The following is a 21,935-nucleotide window of genomic DNA, read 5'->3' on the forward strand; positions in this document are numbered from 1 at the left end:
ATGTGTACGAACCCGCCAATCCAGAGCATTGGGCAATGATAGATAATAAGGCTCATGAGAAACATGATTAAAAGTCTGATTTTTGCTAAATATGTTTCAAAGGCACTAGAGTGTTTTCCTTTTTTTTTTTTTAACTTTAGAGGACTTTGGACAACTTAGTAGTATTTGGATCTATTGTTTGATGAGCTGATTAATTATGCTAATACATGCATGGTGATTTTGCCCAAGTGGCAAACTGGGGAGATCAGCACAACTTGAACTTGCTGCTCAATTGGAACTCATTGCCAGGAACATCTCTTTAGATGTCTTTGTTGTGGGCTTTTAAGGGTGCGGGATGTTTCTGGTAAGTATTTTGGGCGAGAGGGGCTGCTGGTCTGCCAGACAGAGTGTCTTTGCATTCAACATAAGGACTCCTGTCGTAATCACTGGCAAGCCCAGCTCTTGGGGGTCCTGCAGAGTGCTTTCCTGCGTGTGGGTGCCCCTGAGCAGCCTCGTGCCCTGGAGAGTAGGAGAGTTGGGTGCAGAAGCCGCTGTTTCAGAAGTCCCGGGAGATAAATGAACTCCGCAATCCAACAATTACTCTCTCCCCAAAAGCCTGCCTGATCAATGGTGAATAATTTCGAACCATGCAGTCATCCATCCTCTGAGCCTTCTTATTTTCTGTAGAGGCACAAGCTCAGATAACTTCCAGTTATCATTGTTTTATGTTCTTGTGGGTTTCTTTGTTTCATTTCGTTTTGTTTTTTTGTTTTGGGGGGGTTTGCTTGTTTTTGTTTTTGTGTTTGCTTTGTGAATCCATCAGGGTCTGCTCAGGGAACTAGAATTACAGTTTTAGAGTACATCATACTAACGCAACAGGGTTTCAGTCTTCCTTCTGCCCAGCCCCCAACCCCAGCACCATTTGAGGGTAAGTCATGATCAGCACCGATTTAAGATCTTACTTATACCCATGCACAAGAGTAAACGCCTGACTATAAGCCATTGTTGTCCAGGTTTCTTTGTTTCTGTGAGCCAAAATATTTCCTGAGCAGAGAAGAGAAGCAAAGATGATTGACAGTTTGGAGCCGAGTCTCATCAGCTGCTTTGCTGACAGCCTGGTGATGTGCACAATGCTGCTGATGTGTGGGCAAGTGACAGGTGATTGACAGCACAGGACGGGGAGACAGGGAAGAGGAAGCATGCTTAGAACGCCTGACGCACACTGTTTATGCAGCGCTCCCAGCTCTGGCGCTGACACTTTAACCCGTTCGCAGTCCAGGCAGTGGGTGCCAGGCTGTGAAAACACCTGCCAGTGTTGGGCAGCAGGCTGCAGCTCTTCCTCGAGACCTCCTGGGGAGCTGACAGCCCTGGATTTCTGAGAAAGAAAACAAGACGTGGCTATTCCATTTCTCTATGCGAAGAATTTCCCCAAATTACATTTATCTTAGGTACCAAGAAATATGTCAGATGGAGTTTATTTAGTCTCTACTAGAAAAAAATTTTTTTTCCTTCCTTTTCTCTCCCCATCTCTATGTGTTTACAGGGTCCGTCTGGCTCTAAGATATCTTATCTCTAAGCTACAGTAAATCCTATAATATGTGTTGGCTTATTTACTTGGTGTCTGTCACCATCCTATTAGAATGTCATCTCCGTGTGAACACGAGCTTTCTATTATTTATTGCTGAATTCTCAGATTCATACAGGAAGTTGTACACAATAGGTGCTCAATAAATATTTGTTGAATGGATGATTGAATGAATAATGGACATTTATAACACCAAACAGAATGTTGGCAAAACAATTCCTTGACCTAAATCACGAGACTTTCTAAAGTGGGAAGAACGTAATCTATAGTGCTCTGCTGGTGTTTTCAGAGAAGCTCTAGGATAAGGTCTGATCTACTTTAAGCTAGAAGGGGGACCCAGCAATATAATAATTCAGGAAATAATTATGCTTTCGGAGGCAGCATACAGCTTCTCTTTCAGAAAACTCCTCCATATTGATCATCAGTCCGGTCCCCAAGCCCTTTTCCCTCCTGATTGGCGGTAGGGTAACTCCCTCCTCAAGTGGAATATGACGGGACCAGATGGAGACTGCTGATGTCTTCCTGGAAGACAGGGGGTGAGGTTGGTGTTGCATGGTGACAGGTGGACAAGGTTAGCAGGCCATGAAATTGAGCTGTGCGTTCCTACCTGGTGCAAGCATCAGGAAGGTGTTTCTTTAGCAGCTGGAGAAGTGGGCAGTTCCAAGAGGTAGTTTTCTCCCTACATGACATGGAATCTCAAGTGGGGAAGAGACGTGAGACAGGTCATTCCCTCTTTGTCAGCAGATCAGTAGTTAAAGACAGTTGGAGTTGAAAAGCATCCTTTCTGAAAACGGAACTTGGTCCAGTGAGTCCAGCAGTGAGTCATTGGGTCTCAGGTCGGCTGACTCCAAAGTCAAAGCCAGGACACCCTCCTTTCCCTACCCCATCTCATGTCTATATCACCCCATAGCTAAAGGGAAAGAAATGGATTTGTCAATTCACACATTTCCAGGAACAGACACCACAAATAATTACCAAGGCTTCCTTGACATAGAAGGCAAAGAGGAGCAGAGGGATGACATTCTCATGCCCTGGGTATGTTTACTTTATAATGCTAAGTCCAGCATGATCTGCTGTTGCCTTTCCTATCTTGTACAAAAGTGATCATTTTTAGGTTGATCCCTCATTGTGAGCCTCAAGCAAGTACTTCTAGTTCTCTACTCCTTTTTGTGCATGTAAAGGAATGGTGTCCTATACCATTCTCTCCTTCTGTGACCATCACAAACACCCTTTGGGAGATGGTACAGGTAACCCCCCAGGAGACCCAGGCTGTGTCCAGGTCCACGTTGGCCATGTTCTTCATCTGTAGGAAAGATGTGGTTCATTCAGGAGATCTCTCTTTGCCGGGAGAGATGCAAGAAGAAAGTTCTCGGGATTCCCATGACATTGGATAGGATGGGGGATTGGATCATGTAGCAAACATGTTTGAATGTTAATTTGTGCTTTGATTCATAAACAGAACTTCCATTTCCTCCTCCGCAAGATGTCATAAAACCGTCACTGGCTTGTGTGAAAATTAAGTGAGATAGCACAGTCAGAGAGCCTCAGACCATTCGAAGCATACAGTAGGCAGCCCTAATGATTACTATTGGTAACAATGCATTCTCGTAGCTTCTGTGTCGTGGAGAAGTTTTTCAAGTGAGCTCCATGTGCAGAACTTGCTGCAAAGACTCGCTGTTTGGCTGGGAGTCACACAAGCCCTCTCTTGGGCAGTTTCTACTGAAATGCAGCCCAGAAGAGACTGTGTCCTCCCAGGCTTTCTCAGAAACTCCCTGTTATTTCTGGTGCATAGGTTATGTTCAGCAGGAGAAGAGACAGCAGAAGGTGATTGAGAATGTGTGAGGCTTTGTACTTTGAGAGACTGAAGACTCCAAACACTAAACTATGTCTAGGTTGGCATTGCCTTGGAAATTAAGGTAAAAAATGATATAACTGCTAAAGAGCCACCTTGCTTCAGGGCTCTGTCCTTTGGCCTGCTTTTCAGGGAAAAGGCTTCAGTCAGGGGCCTGGGGTCTGAGACCTGAGCTCCAACCCGGGTTTGTCTTTTACTACTTGTGTAGTTGGTGAGCATCAGTGACCTCACCCAAAAAGGGAGGGCTTGTTGAGATGATGTTTATAAGGTTCAGCAGAGTTTCCAGCACTTTGAAAATGCTCCTTAAATAGCTACTGTTTGAATTCTACTGTGTGCATTTCTGACTCCTGATTGAGATCTAGGACAATTCAGAAAAAATTATCATTAATCCATTAAAATTTTTTTTTCTTTTTAATTTATTTTTTTAGAGAGAGTGTGAGTGAGCCTGAGCAGGGGAGGAGCGGGTGGGGGGGGATGTCCAGCAGACTCCCTGATGAGCATGGAGCTAGATGAGGGGCTTGATCTCATGGACCTGAGATCATGACCTGAGCTGAAATCAAGAGTTGGACAGTTAACCAACTGAGCCACCTGTCATGAATCCTTTAACTGTTGTTTGTAATTTTGGGTTGGTGGATCCAGTAGTTTTTGATCATATACTTATTTCATCTTGACTTCCATATTCTGTCTGGACTAAGGAGTTCTCGCGAGACTACACATTTACACAGTCACATTGGTCCAAGACTGATGTTTTTTTCTCAGTAACTGCTGGGGGCTGGGGGGACATTTCACTCAACAACAAAAAAAGAAAATTGTTTTAGGACATACCGTCCCCCATGCCCTTATTTTCTTCTGTTGTCCTCAGTCATCCAGTCCCTTCTGATACTGTGAAGCACTGCCCATCGGCCCCTCAGTGGAGCCATTCCTATACTTACTGCTTCTCCTTAACATTTGCTTCCTCACATCCCTTTTTTCCCGAAAGCTCTGAGAGCATTGCGATATTGACGAAGATCTTCAATTTTGTCTTGTAATATGTGTTTTTATGTGTTGTGTATTTGGATGTGTCCCCCTAAGGTAGAGAAATTCTACGAGCCTCAAGTAGCTTCGCTATCTCTGGTTACTATTTTTCTTCTGCTTTTTATTGGCTCACGTCATTCAGCTGTGTTTTTATTGTGCTTGCTATATAGGAATTCTGAAAGCATTTCTCCCCCTCCCCAACTTTCTCTTTCTCTAATATCATATTGCATGATTAAAAATGTATTTCTGGGAAAATCACTCCTTGAATATATGCATAGGTGTTTTGACACGGCATATAGTAACTACTTGGCACAAATGTGGCCGTTTAAAAAAGTTACATGCAGAAAGGGTGCACTGCAGCACAGGGGGAGAAGGGGTTTACAAGGCTCCAATCCGTGCGTGTCTTTTCTATGAACAAGGCCTCTATAGAATTCACCCAGATCTGAAGAGGCCCAGGTTGGTGTCGCTGGTGCCTAAAGACCCTATGCTTTCTCAAGAGACAAGTGCCCCCTGGCCCTTGAGATCTTCCTCAGTAAAGCAACTTTGTTTCTCTGAAAACTCCTCAGTTGTTTAAAAATTGATGAAGGTAAAGATCAAAATTATGGTCTTTGGATACCTGCAGATTCATTTTGAGCTTTTGTTCCAGTACAGCTGTGTGATGTAGGCACGCGAAGGACATGAGGCATGTTGCTTAAACTGTCTTAACCTCAATTTCCTCATATGCAGCATTAAGATAATAATAATGCCAACATCAGAGGGTACGTGTGAAGATTAAATAAGATTAAATAACATGTAACCTTTGCCGAGTGCTGCCCATGGAAAATACTTATTGCATGAATAAATACATGGAATTAAAATAGAGGATAATTCCTACTACTCATCCAGTCAGTTGGCACATAGCAGGGAGAACTCGGGATTTGGGTAAATCAGACCTTCTTTCTATATGGGAACCTTAAGAATTTAAAGACGAAGATAGCAATTTAAACAAGTCCCGGGGTGCCTGGGTGGCTCAGTGGGTTAAGCCTCTACCTTCGGCTCAGGTCATGATCTCAGAGTCCTGGGATCAAGCCCCGCATCGGGCTCCCTGCTCAGTGGGGAGCCTGCTTCCCCCTCTCTCTGCCTGCTGCTCTGCCTGCTTGGGATGTCTCTCTCTCTGTACAATAAGTAAATAAAATTTCTCTTAAAAAAATAAATGAACAAGTCCCAAACTATTACAATGATGACCTGTTCAAAAAAGAGTGAGGTTTCCACTCTCTATTTTGCTCAGGGAACAAGGAGCTGTTAAACACTTATTGAGTGCCAGCCACTGTGCTAGGCACTTATATGTTCCATAATTTGTTTACTGATGACCAGATGAAAGGAAATGAACTTTGCATTAGGAAGTGTATCTTAGAGGAAAGAATGTACCTACTCAGAGTAGGTCATGATTGTTAATTACCAGATGATTGTGGCATCTTTGTTGCATCCTGACATAGATGTCTTTGTCTCAGATGATTCTGGGGGAAAAAAAAAAAAAAGCTTTCCTTTGCATGGAGCTGCCTTAAATGGTTTCTGGGTGGCTCTAGCCTCTGAAGTTGTGATTTTCTTGTGTGACCCTTTTAAACAGCAGTCTTCATTAGGCTGGCAAGATGTGGAGTAAATTAAGTTAGGACGAAAGCAGACTTTCATTTGAAGTTCATTTGCACCTGTATTCATTCCTTGATTCATTCATTCAGAACTCAACAAGTTTCTGCTATTTGCCGGACATTGTCATAAAGAAGCAGACAGTTTTTGAAAGGAAGGCAGTTCGTCACAAATTTTTTCATTTACTTTTGATTTCATTCTATTTAAGACTCTTACCTTAAGTTAACATAATCAACTAAGTAGCTCAAAAAGAAAATATTCATGTGACATTAATACAAAATCTGGGGCTAGCTATAAAAAAAGACTTAAGAGAAAGCTCACAACTGACAGACTTCTGAAAGGGAAAAAAGAGACTGAATGTCTTCCCATTTGTGGTTTCAAATTGATGATATCAAAAGTTGCAAATTGGCTGTAACAATAGATTGAGCAGACATTCCATTCTCTCATCACTAATAAATACCACACTAATGGTCACATGAGATAATGGACAGAAAAGTGCTTTGAATAAATTTAAAGTGCCATACAAGTTAAATATATAATTATTATCATATTAATAATTGATCTTTAGGATGGTGACTTTTAATTTTCCCTTTATATGTCAAACTGTTAAGAAATCTGGAATGATTGTTGGATCTTTTCTCAGGGGTTAAAATTCATTGTCAGATACACAGATTTGAGCATGTCAGGCCTCTCTGATAGCCCATAAGAATTTATTTGGGAGTTCTGAATGAGGTGTTAGTCAGGAAATGGACATTATATAGTTGTTTTTGAGACTGTGTGACTATGGTATCCATGGGATCCTGGCACATGCATTTCCTGACTCTTGGCTTCATGGAATGCATTCCTATTCCTATGTCCTTCCTATGGTTCTCAAACCAAGATGGAAATACACCATAGTGAGTAACAGGACAAATGTGGCATTTTTTTTCTTTTTTCATTATCACAATGGCAGGTGGTGCTGGTGGTATTTATTATCTGAGGGCTGAAGAAAATAAATGTTCTGCCCAACAAAAAATTATTGAGAAATGTCTCACTCAATCCTCTTTACCTCCAATTTACTCATCCTTTTAAAGATAGGGTTGCTAGATAAAATGTAAGTATACAAATGCAATGCTTGGGACATATTTATGCTCTAAAATTATTTGTCATTTATCTAAAATCCAAAATTAACTAGGTGTCCTGTGTTTTTCTTTCCTAAATCTGGGAGCCCTACTTGAAAGAACCCAGTCCATTCTCAGATATGAAATCTTGGTAATTCCAGAGTAGATGCAATGGGATGTAAGCATGACCCATCATATGAAAATAACTTGTAAAAGATTTACCTGGCCCTGTTATTCACAGTGGTCTTACCTCTGTGTTCAGCAGCTGTACTCACCAGCCCCACCTATAGAATGAAACAGCTCAACAGAGCATGGGAGTGCAGGCTGAAGACTCCCTGAATTTAAATCCAAAGTCCCCATTGCAAGCATTCCACAGCTGCCTACGCCAGCATTTGTGCAGGTGCTCAGCATACATACACACATGGGTGTGGTGACTGCCTGATTGCCTGCCTTAAAGGAGCTTACAGTTAAACAAGAGAGAGACACACAAACAACGATCTTTAATGCAATGACATCAACACTGGAAAGAGTCAGGCTGGCAAAGTACCATGAGGCATTGAGAAGGGAGTGACCAAATATACTTTAGAGACAAAAGACTCAGGCTGGCAAAGACTTCTTTCTAATCTTCTGAGACTCTTTATTTCCTACAGCCATGACAGAAAACGTCTTGCCACAACACCTTGGAAATATAAGGATTTCAGAAATTTTTGTGGACTGAATGAATGACGTAGTGCTGGTCAATAGTACAAATATTACTCAAGGGGTTTGATTATTTAGACCACAGACACATCATTGCACTTATGCTTTCCCCCCTGTTTTAAGAAGTTTCCACCATCACAATCTCAAGTTGTAGCAACTCATTTTGCATTAGGAAATAACAGAAATGTCACAGAGCAATTTGGAAATTTAATCACAAACAGAACAAAGATTTGAGACTCATATTTCAAACACCAAATTAAGATCACATCTACCAAACCCACAATACCAGGAGTGATTTTTTTTTTCCCTTTAGTGCTTTGGCCCATGGGATGGTAGTTGCACCACTTGGTTAATCTGCCAATCTATTAAGTCCAATTGTGCCACCAAATTTCATAGAATAAGTAGTCCTCAGCAATGGTTAACTAGGTACATGAATCTTACTGAATGAATCTTAATGTATTTAATTTCAGTTGAAATGCCTATTTTCTATTTAACATTTCTCAAGGACTTTCCATCTGTCCCCTTTCTCTGCCTTGGCAATAAGAAAACGAATGAGCAAAATCTCTTGCCTTGGAGGTGATAAAGATTTGGTGAACTATTGTTTCTAGGACTTTACTATTTGCAGGCCTTTACCAGATCTTTTAAATAGATGCCTTCTGCTTTTGTCTATGAACTTGTTCTTAATAATGGTTATCACTATATTTTTAGACTCTATTCAAAATGCAATATTGGTATCTCTTTTAAACATAAAACATTTGGAAAACCAGTGCTGAGATACGTGCAGCATTTCCTTTTGTAATTCTGATTTGTGATCTTATTTAGTGGGGTGAGCTTATCTGGGGCATCATCCCCACAAGTCAATGTATAGCTTAATCTTCACTTTTGTGCTGTGTTTTCATGTTGTAGATGCACCTCGTTTATGCAAGTGAAGTAAAATAAAGCATTTGTTGCGGTAGGGTTAAATTGGCATTATCTACCAACTGTATTAAGTGATGTTCAGGTGAATTTCATTAAGAAAGTCTCCATGATGAAATCACCCATTGTGGTGTGTTCGAATATTTATTGTTTAATCAAGGTAGTCATGTTAGAGTATTTGAATTCAGGAGCTTGTAGAACTTGGTGCTTTCATGTATTTTGCTTTTATTATCATTCCAAGAGAATCAGCTTCACACAACCATCATGATGTAGTTGTTTATTTTTGTGAAGTTTGTCCTTTCCTAATTGGTGCTGTCTTTAATCTCCTCTTGGATGAGAACTTCCATGGTGCAACATGTGTCTTTGGCTTTTCGATAACGCAGGAAGACTTCAAACTGACAATAATTGAGGTTCAGAATCATTTTGAAGATCTGTAGAAAGAGTAGGAAAAGTGACTTGGGAACATGGTAATAAAACCACTCCCTTTTTATGAGACAAGTTCTCCATTTTATCTAGAGCAAATAGAACTTTATACTATTTTTTTAATAGATTTTATTTATTTGACAGACAGAGATCACAAGTAGGCAGAGAGGCAGGCAGTGAGAGGAGGACGCAGGCTCCCTGCTGAGAGCAGGGAGCTCAGGGGCTCGATCCCAGGACTCTGGGATCATGACCTGAGCCAAAGGCAGAGGCTTTAACCCAATGAGCCACCCAGGTGCCCCGAGCTTTATACTATTTTTACAAACTTTTCTGGAAGTACCGATGTCTGACTTCATCCTGCCTTTAAATAATCTCATTTACAATTTTATTGTTGGGGTTTTACTTTGAAAAATACATTATTTGCTATGCTAGGATGGGTTAGTTTACATTGAGGGCAATGAAAAACCAGAAGAGTTCTTCCAGAATCGAATTAGGAGGCAAGATTTTATTTATTTATTTGACAGAGAGAGATCACAGTAGACAGAGGCAGGCAGAGAGAGAGAGAGGGAAGCAGGCTCCCAGCCAAGCAGAGAGCCCGACGCGGGACTCAATTCCAGGACCCCGAGCTCACGACCCGAGCCGAAGGCAGTGGCTCAACCCACTGAATTAGGAGGCAAGCCTAGTCCGTAATATGTGGGAGGGTGTTTCTTCACAGATACACAAGGTATCTCTGGGCTGCTCTCACATTCCAAGAAAAATCAACCATTTCAGGTAGTTCTCAGTGAAAGAATGACCATTTGTGTCTGTGTTTCAGAATTAAGACAAGTGTGAAAATTGTTCAAAAATGGAAGTTAGTTACCTGCAAGGTACTTTTGTCCACATAAAATTTCCTCTGGAAATGTGTGTCGTGTCCTGTGTATGAAAGCATACAAGCATTTGATAAAGTCAGCTATGTTGCTTCACTTTTCAGTTGAGGTATTTAGGAATGTCCAACTTTTAGGCCTTACAAAATTTGGTCACAATCAACTTTTCTAAGGTTACCTATGTAAAGTAGCTTCAAGTCCCTGTGCTTATTTGCTTCTCTTCAATAGAACCATGACAGAAATGATAAATGGTGTTTGATGGATTATGTAAATAAACTGCTAATTACATCCTTAATAGTGCTCCATACTTCTAGACACTGTACCCACATGTATTTCCTATAAAATGCTTTAGTACTTAGAGATCTATTATTTTTTTTTAAAAGATGGGCCCCCAAATCAGTAATTATGAGAGTTATTATTCAGGTTCACAGCAGTGCGGGGCTATTTTTCACTCGATAATTACCTTGTTAAACTAGTGTCAGACCAGCGCCATGCCTTATTTAAGAAAATGGTCCACCAGCCCTGTGCAAGCAGACCCAGCTGTGGAAATTTTAAGATTTATTAAATCCAGGCTCGTCTTCAGTATTGCCTCATCGACATTAGTTACGGAAGTTCTAAAAAGTTGTATATTTCTCATTAGATGTTTGTCGTATCTTTCCTGAGATCCCTTTGTATCTCTTGACAGTTGGCATTTCCTCTGTTCTTCCCACTCTTAGCTCTGGGCTTTGCTGCCAACCAGGGCACGGTCTAATTGGCACCATCTGCATTCAGGACCTTCAGGAAGAGAAGGGAAGATGACCCCTCCCCAGGAAAACAAGGAGTGCACATGATACCTTTTCTCTCTCTACTTTCCCTGATTTTGAATTGCAATTTTATTTATTACTTCTTTCTTTTTGGAAAGGAAATAGTAATAATAATTAAAAAAAAGACTTTCCAATGTTAGCTGTGGTTTTGTTGAAAAAGATACAGATTCCAATTTTTAGTCTAAAATAAGTAATTCTTGCTATGATATTATTTGAAAAAAAAAAAAAAGTCAAATACTTGGTGGATTCTTGTGTTGATGTTTTTCAAATGTGTCCAGCAGTAATCTCCTGGATGGGTTAATGAGTTAAAATGACAAGCATTCTGATAATGCTTTGCAGTTTATAAAATTCTCTCATAAATCAGGACCATCTGTAAGCTCATGGAGGGAGAGGACAGTGTTTTACTCTTCTCTGTAGCCTCCATGCCTGCTGCTGTAAGGGAGAGAGAGGAGGTCTGTGGTTAATATTGGGTAAGCAAGACTGGATGGCAGTGTCTCCTTCCAGCCTCACTATGGGCCTGGAAGCAGGTGTTGTATTAACCGTTTATACTGTAGAGATGAAGAAATGAGGCCTCTCCAGACTCAGAACTCAGCTCTCCTGCCGTAGACACCCATATTGTGGTCCTTACCATCCTGCTTCTCAGCAACATTTTTTAAACAGTAGAAGATCTTTAAATGTTATCTGTTGGGTGAAAAGAAATTCTAATTCCTTGTTCTGGATTCTGGAGCCTTCTGTCTCTCTCTCATCGGTTCCTCCCAGAAACAGCACAGGTTAAGAATAATTAGTTCTTAATGGCAAAAGCGTTCCCCCAGCATATTTTTCTCATCATAGTTAAGTGTAGATTGCTTAAATCCTTCCAACATCGCTGCTACGAAGCTGACATTTATAAATTTTCTTTTTCAACGCAGTATGGGATCCTCCATATGTCTTCCATAATAACTATCTATGTTTTCAGGGAATCTAAAGATTTATTTCCTTCCAAGTCCTTGTTGCTGGCATTTTCTCCAAGCCTTCAAAACTGCCAAGAGATGAACTTCAATTTAGAGGAACTGTTACATTTGTCATTGTGAATTTGCTAAACTTTGGATAAATTTGAAGATTTATGCTTATTCCCAAATGGGCCTTGAGAATATCTTTGAAGCTCAGAAGTTCACGCTTGACTTCCTTTTCCACTGTTCTAAGTAAATGAGTTCTTAAACCCATGCAATCTCTCTGCCTGGGCTCTGGGTCTCTGTCATTGTCTCAGACTGCACACGTTTACAGCGCCAGAACTCAGATGTGACTCACTTCTGAGGTGGAGGGGAGAAAGGCCCTCTCTTTGCCTTGGGCTATGCAAACTACACACTCAGGCTGTGCTTCCAGGATGATCTGATTAAAGAGGACTTTATAGTAACAAAATAACCCCTCGCTTTAAAGAGAAATAGCCCAGGTTGCAGACAGAGAAGCTTCAAATATTAATGTTGCCCTGCAATAACCACGTGACCTTGATTGTTATATCTAAGGTTTCTGACCTTTCCTATGACCCTCACTGTTTTCATCTGTAAAATGAACATAATACCTCTCTGGCAGTGATATAATGGTATTTGCAAATAATATATATACAGTCCTCAGTACATGGAAGTTTATCAACAGGAAGTAGTTATTATAATGATTATTTATAGATAACATACCAAGAAGCAGACTTGGCTTTGACTTGTGCAAGGGAATCCAGCTGGTTAGTGACAGACCCAGGATTCAAATTCATGTCTCTCAATTTATGAAACACAAGACTCTACTTAGTGACTAATTAAAAATTGTACCCTCCTTTTTTACTGGATATAGTCTAGAAGTCATATGGTTTCTGGGGACATATATAATTTTGTTCTTTGAATCATCTTTGGAATCTATCAGAGTCAAGTATAATAGGAAGGCTCAACAAATTCATTGAATATAATTATGTACAGAAAATTGGAGGCAACCTATCTGATGGGTGTTCTAGTTTTCTATTGCAGCATATCAAATTGCCACAAATGTAGCAGCTTAGATCAACATACATTTATTATTTCACAATTTCTGTGGGTTAGGAGTCCAGGCACTAGTTAACTGGATTCTCTGTGCAGGGTCTCGCAGCACTGAAATCAAGGTGTCACTTGGGACAGTGGTCCCATCTAAGTCTCAGGGTTGCTGACAAAATTCAGTTTATTGCAGTGGTAGGATGGAAGTTCCTACCTTCTTGTTTGCTGTTAACTAGAGAATGTTTTCAGCTCCTAGAAGCCTCCCACTCTTTCATGGCATGTAGTCCCTTGCACAACATGGCACCTTATTCTTGCTAGACCAACAGAATTATTCGAATCTCTCTGACATTAAGGGCTTACTCAATCAGGTAAAGGCCCATGGTGACATCATTCTCCCTTTTGATGAACACAAAATTCATCTGCTTAAGGACTTTACATTTGCACGGTCCTTCTGCCATTTAATGTAACATATTATGAAGTGATACCCCAGTCACAGGTCTTTCTCACACTCAAGCAGAGGGGATTATGTAGGGTGTATACACTGGGGAGTGGTATCTTGGGGACCATCCTAGCATCTACCTACCACGCACATGAGACAAGTACATAGTTACGATATAAGACCTCCTGACGAGTGTCATCAAACAAGTGGAAAGTGCCCAGTGAAGCCCAAGAAGAGAGGTTATTTCCTGTTGGCAGAGGGGCAAGGGTTGGTAGGCATGGCAGAGACAATGTGTAGAATTTGGGTGGGCAGAGGTAAAGGTGAGGGGTCAATGAGGAAGGAACAGAGTGAAAGAAGCCCATCCCAAGGGAGGCAAAGAAAGTATTTGGGGGGAAATGATCAATGGTTTGGTTTGACTTTAAGGAGTTTCTCCATGGTTTTCAAAAGACTGTTGGGTTTTGAGCACATGAGACATATAAAAAATAGGATGTGGACTGTCAAATTCCATGAGTGTCCTTTACTTTTTTTTTTTTTTTTAAAGATTTTATTTATTTATTTGACAGATAGAGATCACCAGTAGGCAGAGAGGCAGGCAGAGAGAGAGAGAGAGGAGGAAGCAGACACCCTGCTGAGCGGAAAGCCCGATGTGGGGCTCGATCCCAGGACCCTGAGATCATGACCCGAGCCGAAGGCAGGTGCTTTAACCCACTGAGCCACCCAGGCGACCCTGTCCTTTACTTTTTAATGTATTCACTAGTCAATAGGGAGGAGTGGGCCTGACCACATGAAGCTCCGAATCCTCTCTCTGTGGTTACTGCCCTTCAGGGCCTTGGGACAGTTGTTTCTCCTCCACCCTTTCTGACAGAGAATTCCAAATCCTTAGCTATCTATGATTATAAAATGCCATCCTCTGGCGGCCTCTCCTCCCATGGATCTAGAAGCAGGATGGACAAACCTGCGAACATAAGTTCAATTCTGTTAACTACACATTAAGCCAGCCAAAGCTTGTTGTAGGTAAAAGAACACCAAACCTTCTTATTGTGTAAGAAACAGTGCACTTAACTGTTCATGTGTTTGCTTAACAAATGTGTTCCTCTATGCCCTTCAATCTGCTCTTCCTCTGAAGATGCGGTCAGTGAGACAGCCATGGTACCTGCTTTCACGAGGTTTATAAGCGGGACTCTAGAATCTAAATAATTTTAGATGATTTAGACTTTAGAGTCTCAAGGGATAGACAGCTAACAAAATGGAGATACATTCATTAGTCATTAATTTCAGTGGTGATAAGCGGTACATGCAGAGTATACGGGATGCCATGGGAGCAAGTGGGAGGCTTGAACCAGTCTCTCCAGAGGTGGCAGTAGAACGCAGGTCAAGCTAAACCTCTCTGAGGAAGTGATAAAGGGTGAACAAAATCTAGGAAAATAAATGTACCTAGGAGAAGAGACAAATTAAAGTGAACACGAGGGTTGCTATGCGTTCATCAGGCAGACAAGGCAAAGAAGTTTTAGACTGAGGATAGAATGAGCCAGTTCTCATTCTTTACCTCCCACCTCTCTCCTTAGCTCTCCCTGGAGGACTGATGGTCCCTGCTCTCTGTGCTTGCGCTATGTGGTGCATTCATCTGTCATGGCGGAGCTCCCGTCGTTCACGGTTATCTGTTTACGTGAGGCTCAGGTGGGATCTCATCACACATGTCTTCAGACAGTGATTATAGTCTTTTCATCTCTCCTCTCCAATACCTAATACTTCACCTGACACTACAGTGGGCACTGAATAGTATCTGTTCAATGAATAAACCAGAACTAGTTGGGAGTGATGGAAGTAACATGCTGATAGGTTGTCATGCTTTAAAAGGAAGATCTTTCAAAAAACCAGTGGTCCAACATGAAAATGGTCTGCCTCGGAATGAGAGGCAGGGCTCGCCATCCCTGGAGGTGACAAAAGTCCTGTAACTCTGTGTATCTGAATCAGAACTAAGAATTTGTAAAACTTGACTATAACTACTATCAATTATCAAATTATGTTTTTGATCCTGATTACTTGAGAAAGTTTGTGCAGTTTTTATAAAGGCTTGATTTAAGTCCATAAGTAGCATTTTAGATTGGGAGAAGTCTTTCCTGGTCATATATTTCTGAGTTGAGCTGTGCATTTTGGTCTCATTTCTGAAAGTTACATTTATGATATGGGAGATAAAAATTTTTTAAGTATGCCTAAGATTTCATGGATTACATAAAGGAAATAGGCCAACTAGTCATTAGAATTGAAAAGTCTGTCAAACTATGAATGAAAATATGCCTGTAGGGCAGAGTAAGGAATCTAGATAGGCAGAATAATTGTGTCACTTAGTACAGAAGAAAAATACATTTTCATACACATTGATGAAAAGTCATCTTGAGCACAGTTCTCCAACGACAAAGAGAAGCCCAAGGAGTGGGTATGCCCCAGAAGTCCATGAATTATATTAGACAGGTATCACATTAGCATGAGACAAAAATCAGAACAACGCAGAAAGTTCGTGAGTTAGTACCTGGCATGCTGATTTTAGCAGCAGGCAGGGCAAAGGATGTGGAGGGACAATCAAAAGAACAGTTCACACTATTGGAGGCCTGGTGGGATTGATCCATTGGCAAAGAACAAAAGATCTGCAATGTAGCTAAGCAACTGTTACCAGAGAATGCCTCCTGATAGACACCTGCAGACCTCCAAGGCTCACGAGTGGCCTGTTTAGGGCAGTGTCAGCTGGGAACACAAGCAAACGCAACCACATGAAAGAAGAATTTAAACAGTTAGGCATTCGCAGGAAAGAAATGATGGAAGCTGTCTCTTAGGAATCAAAAACAAAGCCGGATTTCTTTCAAATGGAGATGTCATAGTTGAGTGCTAATACAACGAAACCAAGAAATAGTCATTGAGGTCTTGCAATAAAATCTGTGATAACTCTTTCCAATCTCGAATTCTAAGTTTTAAATTTTTTATTGCCATTCATCATATGAATTGAACCACATTATTGCGTGATTCTTTATTTCATATTTGAGGAACCTCCCTCCTATCATCCAACAAGTAAACACATGCTTTACAATGCATTTTATTTATAGTTTTTAAAAGTACAGACATTTGAGTTCCGATATAAAATGCAATCTACTTCATTAAAAGAGAAGTTGCTTTTGGGTAGTTTAAAACTGTAACAATAAAAATAATACAAATAAAATAAAATAAGACCATAACAACTTACCCCTTTTTCCCTCTTCTGCATTGTACTCACTGCTCACTCCTCCAAAAAAATTATGTGCAAAAGAAAATTTTAAAATCTTTAAATCATCGAAAGGAATTTCAGAAACTGATGGGGGTGGGTCAAGATTCAAGATTCTGAAGGAAGATGATTTCGAGGGTTCCTAGATTGGTTTAGTTAAAGAAAAACCCAGCTGAAAATTCCATTTAGGGGAATTGGAAGACAGTCTTTTTCTTTCAATCTTTCTCTCTTTCTTCAGTTTTTTAAATTAACTTTTTATTTCTTCTCTTATCACAAAGATTTTTGGACAGATATTTAAAATGATGGAGATTTTCCAACTTGGAATAATTGGGCTCAGAATTTCTAGCTGTCCCCTACATCAAAGGACCCCAAATTACTAGAAATATCAGCCAGCGTGAGTTGGGAAGATTTACATAAACTACGGGTAAACAATCCATGATAAGAATTTATTCAATATGGGACTGCAAATGTTATTTCATCTATTCGCATATTCATTTATTCTACACTTAACACTCCTAACATTTGTTCAATAATTTGCCAAATGTTCTCTGTCTCCTTGTACTTAATACATATGAACCAGATTTTCACGTCCCACTGAGGACACCTCTGGTAGCCTTAAAAGCCTTCATAGACAGTGTGAAAGTAAAAGCATGTCTTTCCATTTGACTTAGTAAATCTGGATTTTTTTGTGTGTAGCTAAACACAAATTAATTTTATGTAGAAATAAACTCCAAAAGTCATCGAAGTCAGGTGATCACTTCAAGTTTTGGGCTAAGAAGTTTGTGGAAAAATAATTTAAATTGTTCACAACTCTGCATGCTTTATCATTAAACATTCCTTTTTCTCTTCCTCTTCTTCCACCTTCCTCTCCTTCATTTTTAGAAATATAACCATATTGTCATTATTTCGGTGTCACAATGACAAAAGTTTTGGTGGTGGGGACTTCGGTGAGGAACGGTGGTGTACAATGACACAGCTAGTAGAATTCCAGAACTTTGTTACCTTGTTGCATTTACAGATCCATCCCAACAACTGACCGCACCAGATACTGATACCACTCTTTGGATATTCTATATGGAGCCCTAAGTCCTATATTTTGACTCCTTACCCATCACTGTAACTACTAAACTTAACTGTTAACCTAAGCTAGATGTAATTTGGCATTAAATAAAACTCACTGAAATGACTCCAGGAACCAGCTGTCTATAAGTGTCATTGAATGCCCGTAAGACGTAAATCCTATTCTAAAGTCCCTTCCTAGAGAAATATAAATTTGTTTAAAAAATCAGTGATCTATGCTCTTTGAGGACAATTTAAAAATACGGAAGAGGAAAAAGAAGAAAAAAGAAAGAAAATAGAATTATCCGTAGCTCAGAGACAAATCACTTAATATTTGGCTTATATAGCTGTGATCTTTTCTTCCCGTGTTCAAATTTTTTATTGTTTTGTTTTGTTTTAGAAAACTAGGACCATCTGTATGCATTCTCTAAGCTGCTCTTATCCTCACTCAATGTATAATCAGCATCTTTTGTCATACAATTTTCTTTTACAATATCCCTTTAAGTGCCTGTGTACTACTCTATTTTATCAACAAACTTTACATAGTTAGCTGATCTTCTGTTTTGAATATTTAGTTTAATTTTTTCTGTGCTGCTGTTCATTGTGTCTGAATGAACATCCCCTCACTAAATCTTTGCGAACAAATGTATTCTTTTCTTTAGAATAAACTCACAAAAGAAAAACTACTGGATAAAAGTATAGATTTTAAAAATATTTTTGTATTTAGGGATGCCTGGGTGGCTCAGTTGGTTAAGCGACTGACTTCGGCTCAGGTCATGATCCTGGGGTCCCGGGATCAAGTCCCACATCAAGCTCCCTGTTCGGCAGGGATTCTGCTTCTCCCTCTGACCCTCCCACTTCTCATGCTCTCTCTCTCTCTCTCTCTCTCATTCTTTCTCTCTCAAATAAATAAATACAATCTTTAAAAAGAATTTTTGTATTTAAAGACTTTTAATAGGAATGGCCAAATCTTTTTCCTTAAAGTTTATATCAATTTGAACTCACGTCCAAAGTAGATAAGGAAAATATATACATTTTCCTGTATACCCAACAGTACTAATTATTATTACAGGAAATATATTTTAAATTTCTATTCCTACTCACTGTATTTATATACATAAAGATATCCATATTGCCAATATTTATATTTAAAACTAAGTATACATTGGTTAACATAATTTTGTGGGAGATTAAATAAAAATTAAGATGCCAGAGAAACATTTGACAATTATTTAAATTTAAATATTTGATAGTAAATGTTTTTGTGTAGAGGTCTTTATTGATATGAATTTCTACCACATTTAATGTTAGTTCCTAAAAACAAAAGGAGGCAAGATATAGAGTTTTGTTTGTTTGTTTCCTTAATAAACTGAAGAATAAACTGTCAACACTTCAGAATCTGAAGGTCTGAATATAGGACAGAAATATATTTTCAAAGCTACACAGTTTGATATTATGCATTCAAGAAGATTCTGTGACTCCCAGGTTCCCCTCTACTTAGGTCAATATATTTCTCTATTGTTTTCTACTGAAGGTATTAACATCTTCTCCTGCCCTGTGCTATATTTATGCCATTGAAAGGGCTGCAGAAATAATAGATTAAGTATTGGATAAAAGAATCGAGTCAAAGTTGAGGGTGGAAAGAGCCTTTAAAAATTTACACAAATAGATAATGTAAAGATTTCACTCTTGTTTCTTGAGGGGACAAACTCAGGAATGCTGTGTGGTGAAGATTAATTTTTATGTTTGGAAAGGTTTTTACTTTATTGCCTTTTTTTTTTTTTTTTTTTTTTGGTAGTCCCCTGAGAGGGCTGGAAGGTTAGAGAAGAGTGCATCTTGGTGAACGAGGCAAGGGAGTTGGAGTCTGTGAAATGTGTTTGACTGAGAGTCAGAGGGAGCAGGTGGGTAGAGTGGCCATGGTTGCCTAGAGCTGAAGTTCAGGGGCCCAGAGAGTGGGAGGGAAGAGGGAGCCGTGGACAAGAAGCAGGAGGCTGGGGCAGGCCTCCATCTGCCATGGTTGGTGTTGTTGGACATATATGAGCTACTTGGAGGCTATGGCATGATGCCTACACCTGTCTCCAAGCCCAGCTCCATGGATGATAGCTCTTCTTTTTTTTACTGGCCCTCCAGGACCCTCTCCCCATCTCTCTACCACATCAATGTCAGGGGACCTGGGGCAGAGTGGTACAGGAGAGGAAGGTGAGATAGAACACAAAATACAAGGTGCCTTGATATGAGCACGCACTCACAGTTTGATGTCCCACCTAGATAGTAATCAACCCCCAAATTTGAGGAATGTTGGCTGTTTGCATCTTTTTTGGGGGGTTCCCAAGTTATAGCATTTTGCATTACAACCTGAGTCCTTAGAAGACAGGAACCGGATCTTCCTCAGGTTTGGTGAGAAATGGCAGAAAAGTCAGGGTTTCTTGGATGTGGGCAATAGCCAGAGGGAAGGCAGGAGAGGAGGGGTACCTGTGATGGCAGAGAGGGAAGGGGCTGGGTCCGGAGAGGGCCATGGGCTGATGAACATTTCTGGGTAGCTGGAGGTGAAGGTGGAAGGCCAGGTGATGGCGGGCAACGGTGCAGCAATGTGTGCTTGGGAATCCTCTTTGATAAAGTTCCGATTCGTTCCCTACCACAAATTGGGAACACCATGCACTGTTCTAGGGATCAGAGCTTCAACTTCTGAAATTTTTAGTGATTAGTCACGTTGGCATATTTCTTAAATTTTCATTCATTCGTTCATTCTCTCATTCACATAAACAACAGAATTAAATACGTAGCTGTTGGATGAATTGCCTCAGTGTGTGTACTTTCAAACATCTTGCTGCAAAGGTCAGACACAATGAGCCAATTTTTTTTTTGCCATCGTTGTGAGTGTTATAGCCATTTAAGGAGAACTACTATGAGTCCCAAACTAGACTAGGAATATCACACGAACCATCTCTTCTATCTAATCTGTTGAAGGACTCTAAAAAGGTGATTATTATTATTTTCATTTATCAGATGAGTGTCCCCTGACACCGACATAGTGGGAAGAAGGGGGAGATCTAACAGGTCCTGGAGGCCCTGTTAAGAGAAATTTTGTGTCCAAATTTGAACTCAGATTGTTGGGGTTTTTTTCCTCCCAAATCCAAACCCTCCTCTCTTTCGCTGTGCCAGTGTGCATCCCTAAAAAAAAAAATGCCTTGTCTACTGTAGCTTTATCTCTCCCAGATAGCTTCCCCAACTTAGATTTTTATTTATCTGTTACCACTAATAATATTTTTAAAAATAAGATAATAAGTGATGATAATGTGAAAAGTAAACATGGTAATTAGGCAACATCAGAATGAAGTAGATTATTGCCTTGATGACTAGGGTAGTTTGTGTACCGTGGTTAAGACGGAGGATAGCATCGATCAGAAAGCAGTACTACATCACCTGCCACACCACTAGGTGACGATCAGCCCATTAGTAGGTTACTGGGAAATGAGCAAACTGGATTCGCTGGTGCCATGCAAATAATTTTTACCCAGTGCCGCTGTCTCCACAGGGCTTTCTATCCCATTATTTCATTACATCCTGAAGCTTCCCTTTGAGGCAGATGTAGTAAACCCCACACTGTAGATGTTTGGTTTTAGAACCCAGAGTCGTTTGCCTGCTCAGCAGGCAGCCAGATTCCTGATCCCAAAACTAATTCCTAGATGGCATTTATGCACACTATATTTGGACTTCCAGACTCCTCAAGAATCAGATGCCAAGTATTTCTTGGATAATAGTTGGGCATTTGTTAAAAGTCGTCTGAATTATGCCGCTGACAGCATCTTCCCCAGGTTGAAATGTTATGCCACGCCAATCCATTCTATTAACACGAGTGACTAGATTTGATCCCTTTTTATTCCTACCTTGTATTATTATCAAAGGTGGGGAAACATGCTGCATCCGGGTTATAAGCAGCCTCATCTGATCTTGGACCATGTCTTTCCTTGTGCCGACCTTTCTTCTGGATGCTCTATTCTGAGAGGGGGCCTGGATTTGGTGCTTGTCCCATGCACAGTTTCCTTCTTTTTGTTCTGGTGCGGTTTAAAAATGTGAGTCCAAAAACAAACACAAAAGAAAAGAAAAAAAAGAATAAAAAACAAAACAAAACAAAATAGGGGCGCCTGGGTGGCTCTGTGGGTTAAGCCTCTGCCTTTGGCTCAGGTCATGATTCCAGGGTCCTGGAATGAACAACCCCCCCCACATCACCACCACAGGCATCAGGCTCTCTGCTCAGCAGGGGGCCTGCGGCTTCCCCCTCGCCCTCTGCCTGCCTCTCTGCCTACTTGTAATACCTCTCTCTCTCTCTCTCTCTG

General features: G+C 40.4%; 1 protein-coding gene across 9 annotated transcripts in view; it reads left to right on the forward strand.

Annotated features, from left to right (window-relative positions):
- Positions 1-21,935, forward strand: part of LOC111149312 (LIM domain binding 2) — a 381,228-nt gene that overhangs the window by 136,976 nt on the left and 222,317 nt on the right. The gene's annotated exons all lie outside the window — the stretch shown is intronic.

The sequence above is a fragment of the Enhydra lutris genome, unplaced genomic scaffold (assembly GCF_002288905.1).
Source record: "Enhydra lutris kenyoni isolate GAN:26980312 unplaced genomic scaffold, ASM228890v2 scaffoldscaffold21, whole genome shotgun sequence".
Lineage (NCBI taxonomy): Eukaryota > Metazoa > Chordata > Mammalia > Carnivora > Mustelidae > Enhydra > Enhydra lutris.